Genomic DNA, 21,158 nt, shown 5'->3' with positions numbered 1-21,158 from the left:
CGCATGATGGAGCCGGCTCCGTCGTGCGCATGTGCACTGGGCCACCATCGACCCGCTTGTGAGCGCATAGCGCTCACGAGCGTGTCTAAATCAGGCCCACTGCGCAGTATAGGCTGCATGTCTCTGAGTTTCAGTGACAGCCAGCCTATACTGAGCAATGTGTGAAGATGAGGCACAGCACAGTGGGGATGGGAATAGCGGATGGCAGCGGCTAATAAGACCCGCTGCCGCCGTCAATTCTATGTGATAGGTAGATATTTCTAAGAGACATTCTCAACGGCCCCTACAGAGGCCGGCGGGCTGCTAGTACCTGTGAAGGCACAGACTGATGGATGCGCTACAGGGCAGCGGGGTTGCTGACAGGCGCCGGGCTGCCGGCGGGCTGTCAATTATCCAAGAAGGCCCCTGATTGGTGACGTGGTGGGCTGCATCAAGTGCAAAAGACACGCTACAGGGGGCGGAGCCGCTCGCAGGTTGAGGCTGTCAATCATACAAAGCCCAGCGCGAGTGATGCGCTACTGGGGAGTGGCGACAGGCGGCCCCATAGTCTGGTCGGCCCACCGGGAAACATCCCGCTGACTTTAATGGCCAATCCGCCCCTGGCTACCAGGTTTGGGCTTCAGTTAGGGTTAGGCTGCCATTAGGGATAAGGATAGGCTGCAGTTAGGGTCAAGGTTAGTTTTAGGCCATAATATCAGTGTCAACACTGTGACTGTCAACATATAAAAATGTCAACATTCAGACCATGTTCACATTATGGTGTCAACATAATGAATGTCGACATATACCACACCCAATAAATAGACCCTACTTTCTTAGGACCTGATTCAGAGATTTTTGCAAAACTGATATTTACACAGATCGAGTAACTATTTGTCACTGCGCATACGCAGAGATTGCAATTACGCTTATACAAAGGAACCCCTCGCAAAGTGAGTGACAGGAAGTCAGCGTTTGATGTGAGGAGACCTGCAAAACATGCACTGTTTGGGGTCCTGAGGACCGAGTTTGAGAACCTGTGGCCCATGGAATTGGATAAATCAGACAGCAAGCTGCTGGCAGATGTATAACAACTATAATATATATCAGGAATAGATGGCTGGCACTCTGGACATCTAGGGCCTGATTCAGAGATAGATGGTAAGCTATGGAAATGGTACCAAAGATCACCCGGGCATAAGGATGCCCACCGCTACATTCTCATATGCGTACGACGTCGCTCACCTGCATAAATAACAGTAATATTGATGCAAATCGAGCGGCCATCTTGCCCTCACGTCAGGTCTGGCCAGCCGCAGACTCATTAGCTCTCCTGACATGCAGAGAGCTCTCATGCTGCATAGGAGGTCCCAGGGGCTAATTTATGCACGCCCATGTAACAGCTTTTAAACAGTCAGACACATTTAGAGTTTTTCTGACCACACCCCGTTACTGCCTCCAAATGCTGACTGCCTGACACTCACTACGCGATGGATTCCTCTGTGCATCTGTAATAGCAGTCTGGACTCTGCGCACGCTCAGTGCAGCCTATATTCATGCGCAATGGCTAACAATCACTTGATCTGCGCCCGTAATAACCATTGTATTCATCTCTGAATCAGGCCCCGGTTACATAAACACAGGAGATCAAAAGTAGTTTTTAGTGTTTCAGATCTCTTTATTACTGTTCTTTCATCCCAGTGCAGGAGGTAGCTGCACACACACACACACACACACACACACACACACACACACACACGCACACACACACACACATTTTGCACACATGAACACAGGTAAACACACAGAACCATTAAAGTATTTTTTTGTTTATTTTGGTCCGTTTCATTGTCATGCAGGGGCATACAAAGGAGCAGTGTTACCTTACAGACTACAGCTCATACCTCCCCCATCTCTTACCTCTCCTGATGTTCTGCAGTACCTCATTATTGTTGCCAACAGGTACCTCTGGACGGTGGAGCCAATAAGAGGCAGCTTAGCACTTCACCCGGTCACCACTGTGGGACATATAAATCTCTGGGGGGGTGAATGAGCAGGGCATGAAACGACCGGAGCTTTGCTGTTATGCACAGGGACACAATTGTGGATGGACCAGGAGGTGGGGCTTAGCTTGGAGGGGCGGAGCTTCAGACAGCCCCGTTGGTGGGGGTGTGGGTCTAGAATAATGGGGCTTCAGAACTCAAATTGGCCGGCCAAGAGGTGAATGGACAGGCCATGGGGCATTGAAGCCCTGTATAGGTGGCTACTGCAGCTCCACCCGCCCGCCCCATTATTAATCCGGCCCTGTGCTGCGTGACTGCCCAATGTGCGTCGATGTTACAGATGTTTACGCTGTTGGACTTCATTAGATGGATATGAGAAGATAGCAGTGGCCGTCCCTATGCTCGGCTATGCTTTGGAAAGCAGTAGCATTATATAGCAACTGTGATCTGTGAGAGATTGCCAGTGTGATTACATTAGTGTAGATATATGAATCAGGCCCTCATTTTGTTCATGTACATATACTTTTTAAGAGCTTTTCAAAAATATGCAGAAAATACAACAATAAACCATATTTACAATGGAAATTTTTTAGATAAATGTGTCATCCAACTCGAGGAAAATAATTTACAAATATGAAACATTTCAAGTCATTGATATTGTTATATTGCATGTGCCTAATGTAATTACAAAGGATTTATTTTTCAGAGCATCAATTCTCTTGGGAAGCTTTCTCCATGGCCACTAATTATGTCTTCAGAGAAACCTAATCTGCACATTTTCTTGGATCAGCATTAGATGTAGTAAATTATAATTTCTTGAACACACAACTACGCATCTCCTCCACATTAGAAAACCCTATAAACAATTTTTATTTTTTGTTTAATAACAGGACATCAAAGTAATTATGCAAAGTGCTTAGTAGGAAAAATGCTCATGCTGGTAATTTACCATGGCGTTGTTTACTGTTTCACATAAGACAACAAGGCTAGACTAAGCCAATGTCTTAGCCTGTTATCATCTACTTATCTCTATTTCCAATATTCTTGTTATTATTATACATCACACATCTGTCTTCAGTTAATAGCTTATCTAAGACCGTAACAAAAGTTTTATTTCAAAAACAAAAGGTTTAATTTATTATAGTTAACTTTTATTTAAGACATCATGTAATACATAATTATCAGTTCACTCCTTTTTCGGCGATAAGGCAGGGGGTAAATGTAGTAGAGTTTGTGTTTGGGGAAAAAATTGTGTTTTTTGCAGGACATGTGCAAGTTAGCATTTGTCAAATATAATAGACTACGAGAACATGCAAATTCGCACTAAACTCCGATCAGCCCTTCTCGCACCAGACAAACACGTCTTACAGATGTTTTCCATGTTAAACATACAACTCTCCATATGTAATAGGTTGCGACTCATATACTGGCACAGAACTAGCAGAAACAAACTCAGAAAACAATAGACTGATTCCAGTATGGCGAGTTCAATGTGTGAGCTTAATGTAATTGAGCACCTAAGGCCTATTACCACACAGGATGCCCATTTACACTAATCAAACCATTATATAAACAATGACGACTTCCATTTCACCTGTGTGGGTGTAGCAATGGTGAATTTTCTGGACTCCTATGAGATGTACATGTCAGGGCTCCTTACTATTAAGGAGCAGCGCAGGAGGGTGTAGGAGCATCACCAGATGCAGCACCCCATTAAAGTATGTGCCAGACAAACCTATACATTGTAGAAGGGCCTGGGCTCCCTCTCAGATCAGGAGGTGGCCAATACGGGGGGTGGGATTGTGAGAGGATCATACATCAGTACTTCACATGTAAGTTTGTGCAAATCAAAGTCTACAAATGGTGATATGTATTACATTTACAGTTCTAATAAATGATCAATTTGTTGGCATTATAGAGGGAACTTGCATCTACCCATGTGAGATGCTGCTATATATATTTTTCCATCTGCACATGGTAAGTGTAGTTAAATTGTTCTTTTACCCAACAAGTTTTTTTTTATGCAAAACAGGCCCAAAACAAAATGTGACCCTGTGCGAAAAGTTATTTCCTACTATATACACACATTGTGCTGTGTTAGTAGTACAAAACATCACAGACAAAAATCCTTTTTGAAATTTTTTTACTAAACACACATTTTCTAAATAATATGTATTTTTCAACATGTGCTTTTTGGGGGGTGTGCTATCTCTACCTGGGCCTTTTGGCAAACCACCACGTGTTCTAACACTGCACCTTAGGAAACTGTTGGGAGCTTAGGTTGGTGGTGTGGTTGTTTGGCTGCTAGTAGTGGATGTAGAAAGAGCAGCCAATGTTTCTCTTTGGGCCAGATGCTCTCTTTGCAGACTGAGAAGTGCCTCTGTTTGAGCCCGAATAGCCTCAGTCAGATCCGACATACGTTAATCTAGATTTGTCGCCATTCTGGTTCGGGTACCTTGTGCTACTTGGGTTGTATGTGCAATTTTACACAACTGTAGTAAAGTTGTGTGCTTTGCACCTTCATGAACTTGATCTGCATCTTTATGGAGTTAGCCAATGAGCGTGACATTTCTTCCACAGTTGGGATGGTTGGTGTTGTGTATGTGGGCTGCGGCTGCTGTCATTCCTCTGTCTCCTCTATGTTGGCTTCTGCTGTGTTCTCTGCAGGCTTTGTCAGATCTACCACCATGTGGATGATGTGCTCCTGACCACCTAAATGATCTATGATGATTGGTGATGGTGTTTGAGGATTTGCTTCAGGAGGTCCTGAAATGAGGAAAGTACAGGTCAGTAATGATGCTTGTTAATTTAAAACTGCATTGTCCCTATTAATGTGTTATCCCGTAAAAACCCATGTTTTCAGGATATCCATGCTTGTGCACAGGTGGTTTCAGTAGTGACTAAGTTAAGTTCATGTAATTACCTGAGTTGAAGCATGGTGTTTAATAAATGCATGAGGGTAAGGGTGTCTTTAGTGCCAAGTGTCTTACAAGCATACAGTAATTGCAAATGGTGACTGGTTTGCTTGCTGTATTGGCTTTGACATGTTTACATTGTTGAATGGAAGTTGGGCTAAATGTCACAATGTTATTGGCGGAAATGTTACGTGACAATATTAATGTATTGTACATGCCTGGCAAACTATGGTCTAAAGTACTTTTTTTTACCTCGATTTGTTTAGTGCTCACCAGCAAGTTCCACAACATCATCAGTTTGTGGACGTCGCCATTTGGCAGGAGCCTTTTTGCTCTGCGGTGCAGCTGTGGATTGAATAAGACAATGATGATGTTACCATGTCCATTATTTACAATAAGTACAGGCATCTGTATCAGAATATGCATATTCCTTATTTGTTGATGGCTTTACCATTTTAAAATCCTGAATGCTGTATTTTGGGTAAACATTGTACACATTTGCAGATGGCAGTTCCTCTGCTATGGTTCCCCACACTCACCAGGGTCTTGTTTGGAAATTTCCCCCAACAGTTACAATATAAGTTTATCAAATTGTAACACAAGGTGTAACTGTAAGTTGAGAATAAATTATATTTCCACACTTAAAACATCAAAATATTGTTTGTATCTCACCAGCTGCTACTTGAGTGGATGGACGGTCTGTGTCCTCAATATGGCTGCCTGGGAGGATTCCAGGGAGAATCACTTGCTTCAGTTCCTCTTCAAAGGAAGTAGATCTGCACTGCTGGGCACCCCCTGTTTTCCGGGCTTCATGTAGCTCCGCGGCCATATTGGCTTTGAGAACCCTCTTAACATCAGAAAAGTGCTTTATACAGTTCTCCACACAGTGCTTGCAGGAACTAACTGCATTCATTGCATAACAAACCCCCTGCCATAAAGTCTTCTAGCGGGCAGGGATGTGCAGTGTGCGTCAGCCCCTATCAGCCTCTCATGCACAGGCACAATTGCGTGCACTAGTGCACAGTTTTCCTGAAGGGAAAAACACACATTGTGCCCTGTTCTGTTCTTGCCTAAGGCACACACTGCAGGCTCTTCCTCTACTACCTCCTCCTCCTCTTCCTCTCCACCCTACTCCACTAAAGCAGGAGAACCCCCTACAATCTTCTCCTCACTGCTGACCTGACCCCCAAACCTCTTCCTACATGCCAACCTGCACCACACAAAGAACACACAAGCACTGAACACTTATAAAATAAAGACAGCACTAACACTCACTAGCACACACCACTTAAACACATACTTGCCTACTTTTGAAAAAGCATTTCTGGGAGACTGTGAAAGCAATACCTATGAGCGCACGTTACTGTGGGTGTACTGCTACATCTGAGAGGTGTGTCATAAAATTGATTTAAATCCAAATGTAAATGAGTCCTAAAACAGTTAGTAATATCCACTTGTTGATGAAAACACACTGATACTTTTCAGAAATGCATGTAGCCATTGTGCTTTGTAACCAATGGAAGGAAATTATACTAATGATCCCATTGGAATATATATCTGTTTTTTATATGACAGCTTCATAATGGGGGTAATGTGCAATCAGGGAGATTACTAGACTCTTCGGGGAGTCAGGGAGATTGCTACTATTTCAGGGAGTCTCTCTGACAATCAGGGAGAGTTGGCAAGTAACAGCTCACACTGACAAATAACACAGGACAACACATCAGACAGATATTAGACAAGGACAAAAAGTTTAGCAAAATAAATATAAGAACCAAGACAAACAAGGGCCCAATGACGACACACTCAGAAATCAATATCACACTCACCACACTCCAAATGCTAATCTGCTCCTCAACTACACTCTCCTACACGTTTTCTTCCCAAAAACTATCAGAAAAAAGAAATGCAGAAGTGATCTTTATATATAGGGTGAATGAGGTCAAATTCGGACGAGTTTTCCAGACCAATGCCTACATTGGTTTCAAAGGCCACACACCGTATGTAATGAAACTCGCAATTTGATTAGCAAGTTTTTCAGACCTTCTGACAGCAGCAAACCAGCAAGACTTGGCAACTGCAAACTCGCAAAATAACTCGGACCCTATTACATTTACCCAAGAATGTTTATCGCTGCAAATCATTTTCCCTGCCATTTGCCATAAAGCCATACTTGCCTACTTTTTTTTTCTCCTCCCCGGGGAGGAGAAGCAGGTGGGTTGCGACGGGAGCGGGGCCTGATGGTTCGCGTCATTAAGCCTTGTCCCCATCGCGTTACATTGGCACAAATTTAAATAGGGTCGGGGATAAATGACGAAATTCTTGAAGAATCGCATCATTAAGCCCCGCCCCCTACACGGGGACCAGCGATCGCTGTGGAAATTCTCGCCATTCTGCCCACTTCACTTGGAAATGGGCAGAATGCGGGAGAAATGCCTACTCTACCAGTGGTGCGGGGGGTTACCAGAAAAATCATGAGCCTCCCGCGACTTCCGGGAGAGTAGACATGTATGCATAAAGGTGACTCAACTATATTGTCCTGAAGCAGTAAGTGTTAGTTCATCACTTTGTTGGACCAATATCTGCTGATACAGAGGTGTCCACACATACACCTATCCCCAAACACATCAAACACTTTGTGACTAAGCTGTGAAATGCCACACAGTTTTGTACCGAATGTACGTCCTAGTCACATCACTAATGCAACAAAAAAACATTGCGTGAGTACCTTGCTTGGGATGTAGTTAGCATCCCAGCGCTCAAAATACTGGTGTCGGAAGGGTTAGGGATTAGGGTTAGTATACTTCATACTTGCCAACTCTTCCTGAATGTAAGGGAGACTCCCTGAAATAGTAGCAATCTCCGTGACTCCCTGAAGAGTCTAGCAATCTCCCGGTTTGCACCTTACACCAATTATGTAACTGTTATATACTTGGAAAAAAAAAGATATACATTCAAATAGGATCATCTGTGCCATTTCCCTGATTGATTATAAGACACAATGAAGAATCAGTATGTTTTCATCAACAAGAAGATCTTAGTGAGCTTTGGGGTTTGTCTCCGTTCGGATGTAAGTCAACTTTAAGACACGTCTCCCAGACGGAACAGTATACGTCCATTTTAACGCTGTGCTCATAGGTGTTTTTTTCCCACAATCTCCCTGAAATGCTTTTTCAAAAGTAGGCAAGTTTGGTATACTTACGCTCTTGTGTCAGGATTCTGACTGTCGGGATGCTGCTGTCGGTATTCTGACTGCTGGCATCCCGTACCCAACCCCCCTGCACACTGTTTCTGGCATGGCAAGCAGCAGTGTAAAAGTCAGAAGCTAAACAGGGTAAATAGGCAAAAGATCAAAAACCGAGGACAGAGTGCTTAATTTGTAACTTTATACCAAATCCATTGCAACACAAATGCTAAGTGCCTAGGAGACTATAAGCGACTTTGCATGTAGCTATAATGCAACACAGGTGCTAAATTCCGAAATAAGTACGAAAGTCCAGGAATCGTTACATGTAGCAGAGCATCTAAGTCGCACCATGTGTCTAGTGACATGTGATGCAAAGAGGTGTAGGTGTATGATGACACATCTGTAATAATAATTTATGGAGATTTTTACATGTGTTTTGGTAGATGACTTTATTTAACCTTGGTAACATCTGGTGCAGCCTGCTTGCAAGGGGACGTGGCCTAGTGTCACAAAGCAGCAACCACTCGTGTGTCACTCTTAGGGGCATGACGTCATGTCATGCCCCCCCGTTCTCGTTACTCAATGGGCTTAGAGGTGGGGGAGAGGCTGGGGGCTGCCCAGTAGCTGCTGCATCCGCTGAGTAAGCCCGGCTCACTCAGCGCAGCTGCAGCTGTTGGGCAGCGCCCAGCCTCTCAATGCAGTGTGGCTGCTTGGTGACACCATCCGATGGGGTGACACCAAAATAACAGATAAGCTCTGCTGTTTTGGTGTCACCCCCTTGGATGGTGTCACCTGGTGCAGCCCACACCCCCACCGCACCCCCTAGTGATGCCAGTGCTTTAATTCAGCCTATCTTACAATAATATAATTATTTCCTAATTTTGGGGCTGATTCAGAGGTGGATGGAGATGCGGCTGCACCTGTTGGTTAGCGACCATCTGCAATATTATGCAATACCACTACATATTTCTTTCCTGGTGTACATCCATATGTACGAATGTGCAAGGACTGAGACGTCCACTGTCAGCATCCATCAAAACTTGCTTCAGACCTAGGACAGGTGCAGTTTCTCTGTCTGAGTATGGCCTCCTATGTGAACGGTTGAGCCTCTGTGTATGCAGTCACTTTCTCTGACACACCTGCTACACTCCCATAACATGCCCATAAAATAGACCATCTACATGCACATGCTAATGGCGGGTACACACTGGAATGATGTTATTATGATTTGGACGATTTGGCCAATTCGTAACAACATATCATGCATAAGGTGCAGTGTGCTCCTGCGGGCGCATGCAACATCGTCAGGTTTAATGCAGAAATCAGCTCCAAAGAAACATCCCGTGAAGTTGCCGTAAGCTTTTCCAGAGGCAGCTAATGAGTATTTGAATTGGCCCTCTAGTTGCCAGTGTGGAAAGCAGTGGGGGTGGAAGGGGGGTAGATAACTGCAGTATGGAAGACTGACACTGACCCTGCAGTTTGTATTTTGACCTCTTTAATAAATGTTTTCCTTGTTAAAATGAGTTGCACTTCTGCTATGGAAAGGGCAGCAGCTGTAGCGGTTCATATGAGATTGCCAGTATAAAAAATCCATGCTCATTTTTAATAAGTGGCGAAATACAGTTATATAATTCAGTTAGGATACGCTAGACATTGTGGCCATTGAAATCTAAGCTGATGAAGTGTATAACAGCAAAAAAACAATTTAATGCTGCAAAACAGCAAATGATCTTTCCAGTACCAAATCCAAGTATCAATTTACCTCAAACTTTCCAACATTTTGCCTTATTTCCACAGAAAAAAAGAGAAATACACTGAGGGCCTGATTCAGCAGTGGATGCTACTGCAATTTCAGCTGCGGTTTTACACGGAACGCAGATGCGAAATATGTTAATGCCTGTCAATGCTCAGCCAGCATAAAGACACCCACTGCTGCCTTCTCATATTCATCCAATGTCTATCTTCTGCGTAAACATCTGTACCATTGACGCACATCAGTCACTCATGCAGTATTTGCAGCAGGTCTGACCAGCTACAGACACTGCAAGTCTCCTCGCATGCAGAGAGCTCTTATGCTGAGTATGCAATCACAGTGGCTAATTTATGCACGCCCCTGAAACAGTGTTCAATGGACAGGCACACCTGCATTTATCTGACCACGCCCCTGTCACCACCCTCAAACTCCCCTGTCACCACCACTCCTGTCACTCTGTGCATATCGCTGTGTATGTGTAGTGTACACATGAGCGTTGACAAACAATCACTCGATCTGCATCCGTAATCGCCATTGCGTATACTGCTGAATCAGGCCATAAGAAAACTGCCAATCAGAACCAGTATAATATTATTTTCAATTCAACATGATGTACAAATAAGGTTCTTAGCACGTTTGGGCAAAAATGCATGCCAACCGCATCAAGGTGACCTCATCAGGTAGGTCCCTAACATTCCTAAGGTTCAAGTTCAAACATGGACCCACAGGTTACTAAAGTTACCAAACAAAGCTATTAGTAAATTCTGTAAGAAAGTGTAGTAAAATAATATAGGGGTATGTTCCTTTTTTGAAAATGGGACACCAACACCAATGGGAAGGGTGTGTGCATAGTTTAGCTCCCATAGGTCTATATCTCCTCAATTCATTTTGGTTTGTCTATATTGATAGCTAAACTTCATGTTCTTAAACAAAGAGATGGATTTATTTGATCGATATTGTGAGTAATGGAAGGATGTAGGAAATGGCATGAGAAAAAAAGCCAATAAAGAGACCTTGATGTGGTGTACATTTGTCTTGGGAAGATGTTACATCTTTACCTCCATCTCTCTAAAAGGAAAATTAGATTATTTGTGGGCAATGGCACCAATATCAAGAACAGGAACCAGGCCTAACACCAAAACAAAAAAAGAAGGTGCCAAAAGAGCACTACTGCTTCCTACAGTGTGCCTCATTCAGAACAGGACAGTATTGCAAAGACACACACAAGCAGCTTTGCAATTCCGTCCTTGCTATTAATGTTAATGCAGCAGGAGTCATCATGCCTCCTGCATGCATTAATGATCTGAGCTACATCCATGGACGCAGGTTAGGATCATCTGCGTGATCCTCGGCCAGCGGAGTGACCATGGGGTCATGCGGACATCGCAGTTCAGGAAAAGAGGCCCGGAAATCTCCGTCTTTCCTCCCCCTAACAGTGGTGACGCACCTTCGTTTTTGGAAACTGAGGCCGTCGATACCCCCTCACCACCCAGAAATGGCAGCAGACTGTCAATCATTGTCAATCTGCTGCGAACTGCATGCACTGCATGGGTACAGCACATGCGCAGATTCCCTACCATCGGGAATCTGCGATCAGCAGCGCAGTCATGTGTTCTGCTGAACCAGCACCAATATACATTGGAAGAGAACAGTGATATACAAGTCTCATCACTAGGAGAAACCAAGAGTGAAAAACAAAATACCTGTTTCTGCAGCTACTCCTCAACCCAAGTCCCAAAGTACTTAGACCAACATTAAAGTAAAACAGATACAAAAAAAGATACATTGTGTCACAGTAATATTTTGACACAGCAGAATGTATCCACTAGTTACTACCAGCTAGATACAAGCATTGGAGATTATTTATTAAATACAACTGTAAATGTGCAGTAACCCATAGCAAACAGACACCTCCATTATCTAATGTGCACCAGAAAGATGGTTGATTAGATGCTTTGGGCACATTCAGACATTGGTCTATATTCAATTAGAGGTGAAAAGTCTGAGGTCAGACTGCCGGCATGCCTGTGCATTTTGAATGCTGTTACAGGGGCATGCATAATTAAGCCCCAGTGATGGCATACGCAGCCAGTGGTCTAGATGGCGACAGGAAGTTTTGCAGTTTGTGAGTCAGGGTCGGCTCAACCACAACTGTGCATGTGGGTCCGATGTTACCGATGTTTACGCTGACTTGCGGATGTATGTAATGGGAAGTGGGTGGCTTATACAGTGTTGGGTGTCTTGGAATAGTGCTGCGATTGCACTGCGATCACTTCATTTGCATATTTTTGCAGTGAGCGAGTGATTGTGATTGCAGAATTGCGATCTGTGCTGAATCAGGTCCTGAGTGTATACATCATAGATACATTGGGCCGATTCTGAGTAACAAGCAAGTTCAAAAGCAGATGCATCTAGTGATCTTCAGTAAACTGCACATGCGCCACTACATACATACATACACATGCATGTGCTATGTGCGTTTCCGGTTCTCTCTGTCCATGAAATGGGCGTTTCTGGGTGTCAACTGTGTGGCTACCTTGCAAACTCACACAAGACATCTGTTTCGATGGATGGGAGTGTTGTGTTCCTATAGCCAGAGATCCATGCTATTATGAGGCATGTGTATGATGAAGGGACACCTGTTTCAGATGGATCTATTGCACCTAGCAGAGGGTAGGTGTAACTGCCGATACTAGTGATGATGGTAACAGCCTCGGACATAAAAACAGAGGGCAGTGTGACTATACGCATGAAGCCATATGGATACTGGCATTAGCATAAGGTAGTAAATCTGTCTGCCACGTCTACCGCTGCTGATGGCACTTGCTGCAGCTGTTTAGTGTGCAACTCCGATTCATGCTCACTGTATGTAGGTTATTATATTAGTGTTTGGTATGAATAGGTCTTGTTTTCTTACCTATATCTCTTATTAATGAGGGTTCTATACAATTACACTTGGGATTCATAGAACCCTGTGATTGGTTTATTTGTAACCAGCATGTTTTTGTTGTTTGAATAATAAGATTTGGGTGGGGTTCATTAAGCCAGTGGTTCTCAAACTCGGTCCTCAGGACCCCACAAAGTTCACCTTTTCCAGGTCCCCCAGCAGGTGCACAGGTGTACTCATTACTCACTGACCCATTTGAAAAAATCCACAGGTGGAGCTAATAATTTCATCCATGATTCTGTGAGGAGACCTGGAAAACATGCACTGTTTGGGGTCCCGAGTACCGAATTGAGTACCTGTGCATTAAGCTAACAGAGAATACAAAAGTAAACCTCCATGCAGAATTACCCATTTGGCAGGTAACTACACCAGCTCCAACGCAGTTATCTTTACTACTACACCGTCCCCTATCCTAGCAGATGTCTAGAAACTCACAGAGGATATGCAATGACAACAGCACTGTACGTTTGGAAATAACCTATCTTAATAGAACAGAAGGCATTGGACCACTGGATTAGAATAATTAAGTATTGGGGCAATGCAGCACTATGAGGGGAATTCAATTAGAGGAGAAAAGCCATATTCGCCTGTTTTTTTGTGAAAAATTTGCCTAAAAAAAAATTCGCCAAATTCAATTCCAGGACAATTTTGCCTAAGTGGAAACAATTCTCCAAAAATGATTCTCCAATCAATAGCTGGTGAAAAGAAGTGCAAAATCTTTATTTTGGGGTGCAAATGTGGGGAAACAACTCAGACCCCTTGGAACAGCCCCCCAAAGGACAAATCTGCAAAAAAAACAGAAACAAAAACCTAAGAACACCCCAAAAAAGACATGTCATTTTTGGGGTGAAAATTTAAAAAGTGGGGGGATAAACATAAAAGTAGCGAAATAGACTTTTTGGGGGTCCCCAAGTATGGGTGAGGTGTTTTTGGGAATGCAGGTGCATTCAGTAGGTGGATTTTTCATGTTTTTTTAAAAAGTTAACTTTAGAGATATATAAACATGCTAGCACCCATTTTCAAGCACCCCAAATTTGAAAGGAACACTTATTTTCACCCAAAAATACAGCTTTATGCCATTCTTCACCACTTTTACAAAGACGCTAATAGCAAGCAATTTACACAACTTAAGTACCCAAAATAGTCTTATTAGGGCTATTAGTACACATCTATATTGATTCCCTGTGTTAGTGCATCTTTTTCTGGGGTACAGACTGATTTCCCCAATTCCTTCAGTACTTTTCGCCTGTTCCGCATTCGCCTATTTCCGTTTTCGCCTGTTTTGCAACTGAATTAGGTGAAAAGCGGGGACAAGCACGGAATAAATTCGCCTCTGAAACAGGCGAATGAAGCAAACAGTCGGACAGGCGAAAACTTCGCCTCTAATTGAATATGGCTCTAAAAGATAAGTATAAGTTAGTATTTTATGCTGTTTTAGTTTATCTTCACAAACTTTGGCCAAAGTTGAGTGATAATGCATTACATATGTTTTAATGTCTACTCAATTTTGAAAAAGCAATGTCCAAGTACTGTATACAGTGCTTGATCTGCCTCAATTCCTTTATCCAGGATCATACTTCTTCATGTGTGAGTTATTATATCCATATAATAACTAATCTTATACTGTCACACTTATTAAAGGTTATGAAATTACTTTTCTCCAATGACATGCTTTTCATGAATCCATGGTCCACTGCTCTGAGTTCCAAGGCATTTTGAGTGCAGCACATGCACACATTGCCATAAAGATCATGGTTCCCAACCACGGTCCTCAAGGCACACTAACAGTCCAGGTTTTAAGGATAGCCATACTTGAGCACAGGTGACTTAATTAGTACCTCAGTTATTTTGATTTAACCACCTGTGCTCGATCATGGATATTACTATAACCAGGACTGTTAAACGAGCCACACATCTAAAGATTATCTGTCCAACCAGCCAACTAGTTGATTGGTTGGAATGAAAATCTGGTAAGGTATGAAAGCAAATGACAATCAGTATTTGCTCCCAAACGCCGGAAAATGGACAAAAACTGTTTGAACAAATTGTTTAGATCAAACATTTAACAAACTTGTCCGAACTACCATTTTCATCTGTTTTCTGACATTATGGCATCTGTTTTCTGGCAAGAAAGCAAATGATAATCAGCAATTTACTCCCAAACGCCAGAAAATGGACAAAAACTGTTGTTTGAAAAAATTGTTTAGATCAAACATTTAACAAACTTGTCTAACGACCATTTTCATCTGTTTTCTGACATTTAGGAGCAAAATGCTGATCATCATTTACTCCCATACGTTACCAGATTTTCATTCCAACCAATCAACTAGTTGGCTGGTTGGACAGATAATCTTTAGATGTGTGGCCACAGGTGACTGCAATTATTAATTAGGTAGGAAGTCCAGGAGCAGAGCATTTTGTACCAGATGGAACGGGTCATGTTGGAGGGTAGCCTGTTAGTGTGCCTTGAAGACTAAAGCTGGCCACACACTAGAACAACTTACATCCAACCAGCCAACTTGTTAATTGGTTGGAATGAAAATCTGGTAAGGAATGGGAGTAAATGATTATCAGAAATTTACTCCTAAATGCCAGAAAACAGATGAAAATGGTCGGTCAGACAAGTTTGTTAAATGTTTGATCTAAACTATTTGTTCATAAAACAGTTTTGTTCCATTTTTCAGGGTCTGGGAGCAAGCTGCTGATTGTTTTCCTTACCAGATTTTCATTCCAACCAATCTACTAGTTGGCTGGTTGGACAGATAATCTTTAGATGTGTGGCCAGCTTTAAGCTGGCCACACATCTAAAGATTATCTGTCCAACCAGCCAACTAGTTGATTGGTTGGAATGAAAATCTGGTAATGTATGGGAGTAAATGATGATCAGCAATTTGCTCCTAAATGCCAGAACACAGGTGAAAATGGTCGTTCAGACAAGTTTGTTAAATGTTTGATCTAAACAATTTGTTCAAACAACAGTGTTTGTCTATTTTCTGGCATTTGGGAGCAAATTGCAGATTGTCATTTGCTTTCATACCTGACCAGATTTTAATTCCGACCAATCAACTAGTTGGCTGGTTGGATGAAAGTTGGTCTAGTGTGTGGCCAGCTTTAGGTTGGGAATCACTGCTATAGAGCACAGGTTCTCAAACTCGGTCCTCAGGACCCCAAACAGTGCATGTTTTCCAGGTCTCCTCACAGAATCACAAGTGAAATAATTAGCTCCACCTGTGGATATTTAAAAATGTGTCAGTGAGTAATGAGTACACCTGTGCTCCTGCTGGGTAACCTGGAAAATGTGACCTGTGTGGGGTCCTGAGGACCGAGTTTGAGAACCACTGAGCAGTGGGTGGTTCTCAAACTCGGTCCTCAGGACCCCACACAGGTCACATTTTCCAGGTCACCTAGCAGATGCACAGCTGTATTCAGTACTCACTGACACATTTTAAGAGATCCACAGGTGGAGCTAATTATTTCACTTATGATTCTGTGAGATCTGCAAAACTTGCACTGTTTGGGGTCCTGAGGGCCGAGTTTGAGAACCTGTGCTATAGAGGAAGTTCTCATTGGACAGAACAAGGATAAAATATATTCATACAGGCCAGTGGTTCTCAAACTCGGTCCACAGGACCCCACACAGTTCACATTTTCCAGGACTCCTAGCAGGTACACATGTGTAGTCATTACTCACTGACAAATTTAAAAAAATCCAGAGGTGGAGCTAATTATTTCACTTGTGATTCTGTGAGGAGACCTGGGAAACATGCACTGTTTCGGGTTCTGCGGACCGAGTTTGAGCCGGGCCGTAGCTAGGGCACTGTGGCTGGTGCCATCGCACAGGGCACCACAGGTCAGGGGGCACTGTTTGGGCCTGTCAAATTTCTGCTTATTATCATTCTTGTAGCTTTCTCATATTTCATCCCCAGCATCTCCTGGCCTCTCCTATCTCTTCCCTGGCCCTTCCCCATGAAGCCATTGCCCTTTCTTGGGTGCATTATGTCCCTTTGAAAATTGAGGTTGGCGCCAATGCTCTTTCTGGCACAGGGCACCAAAAAGTCTAGTTACGGCTCTGAGTTTGAGAACCTGTAATACAGCCTAATGGTGCGTACACATGGTACGACGGGGGGATGATCAGATAATGATAACGATCATTATCTGATCAACCTGCATGTGTTGGATGATCGTTATCGAACATCCAACACATGCTGCAAGCCCGTTACAACTATAACAACCCACGATTAACGATCGCGGGTCCCTATAGTAAACAGGCTCACCTGGTCGATATTGACCAGGTATGCCTACTTGCACGGACTACCAACAATGGTCGATAATGACCATAAGTGGTCGCACATCAACCATTGTTTGCAGGGACCAGAAGCTGTCAAATTTGAACGATAGGATTGTTATCATACAAATCTGACAGCTTATCTGACTGTGTGTACGCACCATAAGTTCAAGCTGGTCCTGTACTGCAGTTACAAGTAGGGTGCACTGGTGGCGAGTTCCCTTATCTGGGGTACAGCCATGCTGTTTAGCAGTACCTCAAAGCTACAAGCACTGTGTGCATGACAATGGCTCTCTGTATACATGCCCGTATACAACCCTAGCCAGGGGTGTAACTAGGTACTTGTAGGCCCCATACCAAAAGTTTGTAAGGGCCCCTATGTACCACCCAATAGTGAAAACTGTATATAACTTTGATAAGGAAGCTAGGCCCCCCTAAGCTCTGGGCCCCATAGCAGCTGCACTTCTTGCACCTATAGTAATTATGCCCATGACCCTAGCTACTCTTTTGTGTCCTAAAATGCAATCAGATGTATTTGTTCAAGGGTCATTCCATGGTAACTCACGTTACAAAGTGACATACAGTAGCAAACAATTAGCAATTCCTGTATACAATTTTTTTAAAGCATGACCTGTCATTTTTTCAGTAAATAAAATTCATTTCACATAAATTCCTTTTGCTGTTGATAGCCATGCAAATAATTTGCTATGTCACTTTGTAACGTGAGTTACCATGGAATGACCCTCAAGATTCTCAATTTCCACATTTTCCTAATTTACACAGATTTCCAATAAAAATATTTGTTTCCTTTCATTTTCCTACTTGATATAAAATAATTTTGGCTTTAATTATGTGAAATATAAATCACTACCGATGTGTTTTTATTACTATGAATAATACAGTACAGTATTGATAAGTTGAACAGCTCCACAGAGCTCCACGGAGGAGTGTGATTATCGTTCACATCATCTGTTCCTGCTTATATTGCTCACAGATAGATGTGCTCTTAGCATACAAGGCATGGGATGCTATAAAAAGAATTGCAGCTAGAATGCCGGAAAGCACATGAGCAATCCTTCCTGATTTAATAGTTGAAGTCTGGAGTTTTTTATTTTTTTACGGCCTAACCACAAATGAATATTTAAAATCAAACTAAAATTAAACTCTGCTTGTGTCATACAGCAATGTTAGAGCAGGGTTTTGCTGCTACCTTATAATCTGAAGTTAGCAACACAATGTAGATTGATTTTCCATGTTCCAATATGAGGCCACTAAGGTATTTATTATCTCATAGGCCAGAGCATTTCACAAATTACTTTTTGTTCCAGTAATATTTGCTCTCAGTATGGCACCATGTTTTCTAAAGCTCGGCAGATGATGTCATACACCTGGCTTTTTTCTGTTCTACATTGAATTAGCCGCCCACAGTTAAAAAAAAGAAATGCACCAACACAACTGCAACTATAATACAGATTATTCTTAGACATAAATCACCATGTAATAGTTTTCTCATCTAATGCCTTAGTGCAGATTAGACTGGTAAATTGCTCATTTATGGAACGTAGCAATGCAGCAGTCTGGACATGCAGCACAACACTAAATGCACAGCAAGAAAGCATGATTAGATTGTATTCATTGAACACACATCAGCAACTGACCCATGAAATACAGCAGAACTTCAATGGCATTTCAGCACTAAACTGGTTCACCCATAGATACTGGAGGAGGAAGCTCAGCTATTGTAGCTGCCAGCCAGCACTTATCCAAGTACCTGGTATCCAGGCTGAACATTTCTAGCTCATGGAGCCTTACATAGCATCCCTTACTGACCAGTGTGTGCCAAAATCAATGAGCTGCCTCATCTTATAGCAAGCAAATAGGCACAAAGGGAATGGTGACACATATGTTGTGCTACAAAGTATTCAGCAATGCCAAGCACTGAGAAAGGAGGCATGGAGGGTAAAGGGGCACCTGCTAATACCAACATAACGGCTCACCTTCTGTCAGCATCAGATGGAAAAGACAGGGATGCAGGCAGAATTTCGCAGCAGCTTGGTGTCTGGGGCTATGGCTGTCTGTCCTCCGAGGTGGCAGAGGCTGCTGCAGCTGGTAGCTATGGGGTGATACCCTATGTCCACAGAGTAGCATGTATGCGGTGCAGAGCGGTGTGTATACTGTATACATGCAGTGTTTAGTGTTGCTACAGTGTGTGATTGTATTGTCTGGTAAGGAAGGAGCTCCTCCTCCTTGTGAAGCTCAGCTGTCGCTGCTGTAAATGCTGCTGGTGCTAGCTCTGTCCCCTGGTATGTCACATGAGCTTAGCAGCAGGCACCTCACCGGTTACAGTGTCCTACACCTGCAGGGGGGAGCCTAATACTCACAGGGTAGGGAACTGGGTGTTTTATAGAACTGTACTTATAACATTATTATTTTGTACGTTATCATAGTCATCAGGTGATAACATCCATATTGTAAACAACTACATGCAATATTACCATGTTCCATCAACAATGTTAGTTAGATATAAAACATTTTTTAATCATTATCACATTATTTTTATTTTTATTATGAGCAACAAATAACAGAATAAAATATATAAATGCCTAAATTAATTTTGAAAAAGGAAACTATCACTGAAATCATAATAATGGCCATATTAATGTGGAAATACTTTATTTCAAAAAGAAAATAAGTGTAAAGAGGTTGTGGGTCTCATTTACAAATGTAATTTAGTTATTACCCAATAATGTTTAATCTGTATATTATTTTTATCATGGTAAATGTTTCTTGTATCACAGTAAGATACTGAGAGTTATATACTAATATTTTTCAAGGTGCAAATCTGCACTGTAACAAGCATAATTAATATAATAACCAACATCTGTGTTGATTGACTGCTGTGGTTTAGTGCATATTTGTTTCCTTGAGCAATGTTAGTAAATAACTTTCATTGTAGCTATATAGTTTAGGACACAGGTTCTCAAACTCGGTTCTTAGGACTCCAAACAGTGCATGTTTTCCAGGTCTCCTTACAGTATCACAAGTAAAATAATTAGCTCCACCTCTTTTACAATGTGTCAGTGAGTAATAAGTACACCTGTGCTCCTGCTGGGTGACCTGGAAAATGTGAACTGTGTGGGGTCCTGAGGACTGAATTTGAGAACCACTATCCTAGTGATAGATAGTCAAGAAGAGGGGCACTTTTGGAAGCTTTGTCTCTCTGGCTGCAGAGAAGTATAAGCTTATTGGCACAAGCTGAAACTTTTAGTGAATCATTTTCTACATAAAATTATGTAGAAACTGCAGTTTCTGCATATTTTGTATGTATTGTACAGTACCTATGTACTAATGGCACAATGCAGGAGATTTCACAGATATCTCCAGCAAAATGCTGGAGATCACAATCCCCATTATTTTTTGTACGATCTGACCCCTATGTACCAAACTCCAAAAAGTGAAGCTTTTCAGTGTTTGGCCCCGGTAGTTTACACCATCTTCAAATAGTTTAAACGGGATGTAGTTATGTGACTGGCTGCCGGATTGCCGGCTAGGGATTTATGACAGGCGTCAAGATACAGACATCTGTTATAATCCCGATGCCGGAATACAGAACGATGTGGGCCCAAATGAGGTAAGTATGGGCACCTGTCCTCTTAGCCGCGGGCGAGGGGAGGGTTAGGTTTAGGGCTCCTCGGGGGAACTTAGGGTTAGGCACCCCATGGGGAGGGTTAGGCTAGGGAAAGGGGGGCTTAGGGTTAGGCGGCCAGCAATACAATCCCATTCCAGTGTAAACTACTTTAAGCCTATGGAGGCTTAAGGAGCAGCAGAGAGATCTTTTGATGTCTCTTTTGAAGCCTCTGGCCGGCTCCAGTAGCTGACTTTATGCCTTGCGCAGTGTCAGCTTCCACAGGCAAACTCTTTCACAAACGTGAAAATTACATGCAGAGGATATAACGTGCAGGGACAGCGGTTACTGCAACCACTGCCCCTGCAAGTTTCCTTTTCTACATACTGTAGCAGGGATATTTTGATTGAAAATATCCCCTGCAATATTGATAGATAACAATTGCGACAGTTCCACGATTATTA

At 42.7% G+C, this 21,158-nt stretch overlaps 1 protein-coding gene across 2 annotated transcripts in view; it reads right to left on the bottom strand.

Moving 5' to 3' along the window:
- KLHL32 (kelch like family member 32) overlaps positions 1-19,330 on the bottom strand; it is a 228,100-nt gene extending 208,770 nt beyond the window's left edge. For both annotated transcript variants that reach the window (XM_088472157.1, XM_088472167.1), the window contains exon 1: positions 19,067-19,330. The gene's annotated coding sequence lies outside the window, so the exon portion shown is untranslated. The remainder of the gene's footprint in view (positions 1-19,066) is intronic.
- Between the last annotated feature and the right edge of the window lie 1,828 nt (positions 19,331-21,158).

Source organism: Taudactylus pleione, unplaced genomic scaffold, assembly GCF_031769625.1.
Source record: "Taudactylus pleione unplaced genomic scaffold, aTauple2 ptg000015l, whole genome shotgun sequence".
NCBI lineage: Eukaryota > Metazoa > Chordata > Amphibia > Anura > Myobatrachidae > Taudactylus > Taudactylus pleione.
This window is presented reverse-complemented; position numbering and strand designations above follow the sequence as displayed.